This window comes from Podarcis liolepis, assembly GCF_965112155.1.
Source record: "Podarcis liolepis genome assembly, chromosome: 11".
NCBI lineage: Eukaryota > Metazoa > Chordata > Lepidosauria > Squamata > Lacertidae > Podarcis > Podarcis liolepis.
Window position 1 is genome coordinate 35,397,255 of NC_139565.1, and position 8,493 is coordinate 35,405,747.

The window sequence follows — 8,493 nt, forward strand, 5'->3', positions numbered from 1 at the left end:
GCCCTATCTTGTTCCATTTGGTGCACATATAAAACTTCTGTGATTATGAGTAGTGAGTGTCAGATTGCAATGGGAGTTTGTGAAAATTCTGTTATGAGATTGCTGTGTGATTATGGTGTGTGGCGTTACACCAGGGCTGAATCACAGTGTGACAAATGAAATTTAGGAGTGTAGGATCAGTGGTTCATGTTTCCTCAATGGTTGGGAAATACCAGAGATTCTCTTGAGTGACTTGAACAGGAAATAGTATGGAAAGGAAACTCATCACACACACACACACACAGAGAGAGAGAGAGAGAGAGAGAGAGAGAGAGAGACGGACGGAGGGTCTTTTTGGTGGTGGCAGCCTCATATATATGGAACTTCCTCCCAAGGGACATAACATCTGATTCTTTCAGTGTTGGCTTTTAAACAGGCCTTAAAAGCAGTTCAGACGAAACAGGATTTTAATTACGGATTTGCCTATCGAAAATGGTGTCTGGGTGGAATTTCTGAAAAGCAGCTTAACAACTTTGTCAAAAAATGCTCTGGATTTTGACTTTTTGAAAAATGGCAACCCTAGTGACAATGCTGAAGTGTAGTCCACTGTTTGTTTTCCTGGCGTGTTGTGAACTTCATTGTCCTGCCAATATTTACAAACCAACAATGCTGAAAGACATCACTCACTCAAAGGTAAGTTGGAAAACACTAGTGTTGCAATTAATTAAATGCTGGAGAAGGTCATGGGAGCCTAGGAAAGAACTGAGAGTATAAGTGATGGGTGGAAGGACAGCAGATCCACTCTTTGAGAACAAAGTAAGTTTAGGAATGAAATACAAGTTTCCTAGGTGCCAAGTCTACTTAGGCCTCGCCACTGACAGTCCCAGATCTGCCTAGAATGATAGACCTGTTCTCTGGTTATAGTTATATTTGTCTGTTTGTTTGGAGTATGTATTTGGAGTTTGCCCCCCTCCCCTAAAAAAATCCTGCCAACACTCAGGATCAGCAGTTTAAACTAGTCTCAGAAATAGTGAAATTGATTAAAAAAATAATTGTGCAATGCAGTTCCAGTGATCTCTTATTGTTCACCAGCCCTAAATATCCCTCCGTGACAGAAATTCTTCCTACTAATTCCATGTTTAATTAATTGACACAGTGGCTAATTTTAGAAGCCACACGCATGTCAGCTGTTTGATCATGGATAAAGAATACAATCAGTGTAAGGGATATCAGTAATGAGTGCCCCATGAATCCCTCAGACATTTCGAATGAAACAACAACAAGAAAAAAGTCTGAACTTTCATAAATGAAGTTTACACTTTTAGTGATCCCTAAGAACTTTTGAATGCCATACAGATTAACTGTGGGTTGTTGTTTTTTTAAAAAAGCAAGCAGTAGATTTGACTTCAAACGTGAAATAAAACATTGAAATTACTCTGGAATAGTATTTCTGGAAACAAATGAAAATTTAATTTCACTTCTCTGCACTTTTGGCTCCAGTGATCAATGGCCCTTACAGCAGCTTAGCCAGGGTAGTGATCTGGAATGGTTCCAATGTTGGGAATTATATACTAATGGAGCTGCATCAGGTTTCAAAGTTACATTTAGCTTTCATGGACTGAGATTGGATGTCCTGGCTCCTTACTGAATCTCATTTCAATGAGCTGTGACAGTTATTAAAGCCTTGGGCATGTCTGCTTTGGCTCCTGCCTGAAGCATGTCCACTGTACATGCTATCCAGAATAGGTGCACCTGTCAAAAGTAGTCAAAATCCACTCTAGTGTATAACACTTTGGTAATACCAGGCAGAAAAATGAGTTTCAAATGCCAGGCTGATTGAGTTAGTTATTTTGCATTCATGTTTTAACCTTTATTTTCCCCCAACTTGGTTGTTTTTAAGGTTACACGAGGTTGTGCAAAGTGATTGAGTTTGCCCTGCGTACATTGCACATCTTATACCGTCACAGGGACAGATGACACTTGTTGTGCAAGCACACGGTGGGGAAATTGTACCCAGGAGAAATAAGGAATGCCATAATGCAGCTGTGTCAATGCAACACCTGACAACAACAGATAGAGGGTTACAAGATCAGCAAATATTGAGTCCTCCTCAGTGAAATACAACCCCTGTGGGATTCTCGCATATACTGCTTCTCATATGACCCATTTGGACTGAATCCAGGCCAGATTCCATTGGATCCCATTGTTCAATTTCCAGAGCTTTTGCTGACCTTCCAATACCAACCTTGAACTGCAGCTACTAAAATAAACTACGGCTGGAAAGGCAACTCCCGGGAAGATAATTCTAAAAGGGAGAAACTGCACTTTACTATTGTGAGGGAGGGAAGACAGCTTCAAGTCAGGCAATAGCCTTGGCTTGAATCTCCTATCTCCTTAGCTAAGCCACTCTCTGTCAACCTCTCCACTAAGCATGTTGGAGAACCCTGACAGAAATGGGAACGGAAATTGCTGGCATTTGCTTTTTCATCCCCTGTCTGGGATGGAAATCAATCTAATGAAAACTGCCAGTATTCACTGCTGTTGTTTTCAGCCCACAAGCAATGTGTGGCCGATTACCTTTTTCTTATTCTTATGTTGACTTTGTATTGAAATGAACGGAGTTGAATTCATATAACTAAGTTTAACACATAGCAGACCCGCTGATACCAGAAGGAAGAAGCAGTAGCTCTTTGGACACCTCCAGAGCAGCTAGCAAGAGGAGGGAACGGCAGTCACTTGTGTTGAGAAACTAGCAGATAATCTGCTGTGTCATAAGTCAGGTGATGCACAGGCTCCAACAGCATGCCATTCACTTTTGGGAACTTCTCCAGTATGAACAGTGTGTGGAAACTAGCTGCCTGAGACTCCATAATCTTCTCCTACATGATTAGGGAAGCTGTAGCCCTCCAAATGTTGTTGGACTCCAACTTGCATCAGCCCCAGCTAGCATGGCTAATCGCAAGGGGTGATGGGAGTTGTAGTCCAACGACATCTGGAGGGCCACAGATTTCACATCTTCCCTAGGGCTGTCACTTTTTTATTGATTCTTTCCTGCACCTTCAACCCTTGCTTGCCTAGAATGCATGGTTTTAAACGGATGAGGTTTTCCTTGTTGCTATATATCTCAGTGCCAAGTAAAGCTTCACCTGCTAGTTTTTGTATGTCTGACTGCAAGGTCAGTTAGAAAGCTGCTGCCACATGCCAAGATGTGCTGGGATCTAAAGTCTTACCCCATATGTACCCACTCAATCTGTGGAATTGGCACTATTATAGTTGCCACATAATACTCATTCCACACTTAAAAGAAATTGATATTTTTGCATGGCAGCACTAAACTTTGGAACTCCCTATTGATATCAGGCAGGCAACTTCACTGAACTCCTTTCAGCACCTGCTTAAAACATTTCTATTTGGGCAGGGCTATCCAGACATGTAGGGATGTGGGTGGTGCTGTGGTCTAAACCACTGAGCCTAGGGCTTGCTGATTGGAAGGCCGGCGGTTCGAATCCCCACATCGGGGTGAGCTCCCGTTGCTCGGTCCCAGCTCCTGCCAACCTAGCAGTTCGAAAGCATGTCAAAGTGCAATAGATAAACAGGTACTGCTCTGGCAGGAAGGTAAACAGCGTTTCCGTGCACTGCTCTGGTTTGCCAGAAGCGGCTTAGTCATGCTGGCCACATGACCCGGAAGCTGTACGCCGGCTCCCTCGGCCAATAAAGTGAGATGAGACCTGCAACCCCAGAGTCGTCTGCGACTGGACTTATAGGTCAGAGGTCCTTTACCTTTATCTTTTTATCCAGACATGCAGCAGCAGCAGCGTGTGTTTTGTTTCTTTTTAGCTAGTGTTGATTTTGATCATCTTCTTAATATTTTAATACCTCTTTTAACTGTTATCACTGGCAATATTAATATTTCATTTTTTGTTGTTGTAGTAAACTCAATTGGGGGCTGTTGCTGTTTTTACAATCAAGAGGTATATAAATATTGTTAAATTAATCAGAAAAGCTTTCCTCAACAAATAGAAAAACAGATAGTGACGTCAATAATAAAGCAGATCTTAAAAGACATATACAGTATGTGCTTATATCACAACGTCAAACTATTTTCTTGCACTTAACCGTTGTTAACAAGTCTGAACTGTAAAAGGGATGTGAATTAAAGGACATGTGTTTCCTGTTTACAGATTATTTGCGATTGCAATGTCCTTTGGGGTCCATCTGGATGAAAAGTACCGTATGTACGTGCTTCAGTTTAGCAAACAAAAGCAGTTCACAAGAAGACGGAGGAAAGAGGGACAAGTACTGGAGAATTTCAGGTTAAGGGGAAGGTGATCAATCGTTCAGAAGTTCAGGAAGTGGTGGCCCAGGTGACAGCATTCTTTGCAGTAACCCCTAAGTTGTGGAACTCCTTCCCCACAGAGCTGGGTCTGGCACCTTCATTACACAGCTTCCAGCAAATGCTGGAGATGAACCACTGCACTCTGCCTTTTGACACTTGAGGTGAATGTGCGCACCGTCTCATTCATACAAGGTTTTATGGCACATTAGGGTTCTGATGTTTCATGCAATTGCTTCAGGGAGTTGATGTAGGTTGTTTTGCTTATTTTATTAGTCTTTTGTTATACCACTTAATTATTGTTAGCTGCTTTGGGGGATTCTCCCCCCCCCCTCCACTCTGTCCAAAAAAGAAAAAGGAGAGCATATAAATGTTTAAAGAAGTTCTGTCTCTTTTTGTTATTCTAAATGCATTCAGTCTTTTTCTGTTCCAAGCTCTTTCTTAGTTCACAGGATAGTAAAGCTTCACAAAAGGAATATGTGACTCATTTTTCTCCTTAGCAATATAATTCATTGTTAGCTCCTTTAGAGTCTTTAGACCTTCTAGCGCTTAGAATGCTTTCAGAGACACAAAAGCCATTTGCAGGGCACAATAAGTGGGAGAGCTTCTAAATGCTTTAATTGTCTTTGTCTGGATGTGATTTTTTGTTTCTGATGGCGGCCTGCCTGGAATCCTACCAGTTGATCTTCCTGTAATTTGTAGGGTCATTGAGGCCAATGCCAAAAATCTGTTAAGGGGCTGTAAGTGCTCAGGTTGGGTCCTGGGGCTGGACTTTCACTGAGCAGGTATAAATTAGGGAAGAGTATGGTGCATTCCTTTTCATGCCACAGGATACAAGTCTGCTTTTTAGAAATGTGCTTGCAAAATAATGGCAGTCTGGAGGTGAACTAATTTAAAGGTCAACTAATTTAAAAATCTAAAAATTCTCTTTCAAGTGGTGGTTTCATACCAGTCACTATAGAGCTTAGGGTAGCAGAATTTATTAAGAGGAGCATTATGAAGAACTGTTGCCAGCCATTTTGTAGCACTTCGTCCTATAATCAAGGCTTCTTCTCAGCAGGAACTCACCAGACCTCAGTTCCGGCGCCTCTCAGGTGGGCACCATTGCCATTATAAGAGAACAAGGGAGGCATTCATGGTGAGTTCCAGCACCTCTTTTTCTAGAAAAATAGCACTGCCTGTAATGCTTTATTTTTTACTAATCAAGAAGGCATGAGAGAAATAAGAGAGAAGGTATGAGGGAAAGAAGTTTCTGTGGCAGACTTTATGTATGGTCAAAATATATTCAAATAGTTGGACAAATACAGTGGTACCTCGGGTTACATACACTTCAGGTTACAGACACTTCAGGTTACAGACTCTACTAACCCAGAAATAGTACCTCGGGTTAAGAACTTTGCTTCCGGATGAGAACAGAACTCGTGCTCCAGCGGCGCGGCGGCAGCAGGAGGAGGCCCCATTAGCTAAAGTGGTGCTTCAGGTTAAGAACAGTTTCAGGTTAAGAACGGACCTCTGGAACGAATTAAGTACTTAACCTGAGGTACCACTGTAGTTGGGTTCCAGGTAAGCCATTGCTTTTCTCATTCTGGCCTTCCTTGAATCCATAACTCTTGATCTTCCTATAATTTGTAAGGTCATTGAAGCTTAGGTTGGGTTCTGGGGCTGAGCTTTCACTGCGACATACTTGTCTGATGCCAGCCTAAGCCACCACCATATCTTGTGGCAACGAACACCATAACCTTTAGTGTGGGTCTCCAAACTTAAGGGGACTGCGGATGTACCATATTTGTGAGCCAGAGAAACTGTCATGGGCACCACACCACATTGCAATCTAGTCTATCTTCTACAGTAGAATGCTCGTTTCAAGCCTCCCTTTGGCAGGGAGTGGGAGGGGACCCTACAGTCTGTACAGACCCTAAATGGATGGCTGTGTGGGCACCACGCTGGCAACACCATAATGGTAGACAACACTGAGCCAATAACCTGACTTCATACACAATGGCTTCCTATGTTCCTCTTTTTTAATGTATATATATGGGGGGGGGGTACTAATTTACTGATTAGTAAATCAAAACTAATTCACCAGAGCTTATTGTGCAATTTAGGTTGTAATTTAATGTTATTGTTAATAGGAGGAAAAACAGTCTGCCCTAGATACTGACTTCAATTAAGGCTTTATGATTTAGTTTCAGCACCACATATTCCTTTGATAAGATACTGGTGTGCATTTTTTTTCTTCCTGTTTTTTAGATAATTTTACTGTGTGGGTGTTGAAAAGTCTAAAAGCTAAAACACTTATGTTTAGTATAATGCATTCTACCGAAAGCTTTTGAAAGTGAAAGGTTTCGGCTTCTGGTAGAAATAGTCTCCTACGAAAATAGATATAAATCTATGTATGTAATGTTTTAATAAACAGCATTTGGTTGTTTTTTGATGAACAACAATAGTTTCTCCTGATTATCGTCAGAGCTAAGATGAGACACAGAAGTAGTGCACAGATACTATGTTCTACTGGGGAATCTCCATAATGTTGTAGGTCACTTTCAACATACATAGCACTTAGATATTATAGCAATTAAACCATATATAAATTATTGAAATAAATAAAAGTCTGCAGCTGCATAAAGCAATTGTCATAATAGAGGCTGGAATATAGACATCTGCTTTACACTGAGTCTGATTATTGGTCAGTTTAGCTCAGTATTGTCTATAATGTCTAGCAGTAGCTCTCTCCCGAGCTACAGAGAGGAGTCTTTTTCCAGCCCTACCTGAAGATGCTGAGAACTTAACTGGGTCCTTCTGCATGCAAGGAAGGCAGATGCTCCACCACTGAGCCATGACCCTGCCCTGTTGTATCTGTATGGCCCATTGTATCTGCAAGATGAAATCACTGTTCTTCCCTGAATTGAACAGCATGCTAATCCAGTACAACAATATCTGGATGCTTTTGGGGAAGGATAATAGCTCACTGCTGGAGCAATGACCTTTTGTGCAGAAGGACCCAGGTTCAGCAGCCCCTGGCATCTCCCGCTGAAAGGATTAAGTAGCAAGGAAGTTGAAGATCCACTTGCAGGAAGGGGATTAGAAAACCTGCCATCCATGTGGCATATGGTGCAGATCAGTCCCACTAGCCCACTGCTGCTGCAGCCTCCCTCCATCAAGCAGGCGAGTGAGCTTCTGTCTCTGCCAGAGATGCTGGACAGTTGCTGTCAGTCGGTGTAGTAGACAATATTAGGCTAGATCAGCTTTCACTAAGCCAATGCCCTCAAGGTGTTTTGGATTCTGACTCCCATCAGCCTCCACCAGCACAGCCAATGGTCAGGGATGGTGGGAGTTGTAGCCCGAAACATCTAGAGGACACCAGCTTGGGGGAAAGCTGATCAGGATGGTCAATAGTCTATATGGCAGCTTTTTATGTTCCTGAACTGCTTATGAGGCGGCCTGTGAAGCGCTACTCCAGATTCATGTCATACATATTTTTAACTGCCTTATAAGAGGTCAGAACTGAAATAAGACACTCTTGAAGGTGAAAATATGATCAACCAAAGGCAAACCGTTCTGCAACTCCATGCAAATAATGAGGCCCACAAGTCTTTGATATTTTAATTTGATGTTAAAAGCAGACTAATTGCTCTTCTAATTAAAAGGTCGTCTTGAGCTCCAGTGGCCAGAAGTGTGCAGAGGCAGATTTAAGGGGGTGCGACTGGTTTGGGTGCCGGGGGTGCGGAGCCTCCGAGGTGCCACAGCCATGATTTAGAATGGAGTGTGAGAGTCAGAGGGGCGCTGAAGTTTGGCATCACTCAAGGCACCTCTGAAATCTGAGACCCCAAGATCCACCATTGGAGTGTGCTTTCTGTGGGTAACCTGGCCTCTCTCCGATGATGGATCAGAAGCAGGATAATTTGTGCAAAAATAAACAAGGAGAGATACTTTTACTTACCATGCATCACTTAAACTTGTACTGGGTTGTTGTTTTTAAATGGTGTGCCAGGAGAGAACAAAGTTCTGGTTTATGCAGTTGCAAGTACACACAGCCCTGATAAAAGCCCCTGCCCAGTGGGTCTGGGGCACACAGGACTAGAGGGCACAGAGTTCAGTGCAGTGATTTTACTTCAGCTTTGAGGATGGGAAGAAGTTTGCTGCTTGCATTATCTGTGTACTGGACAGAGAGTTTTATCCAG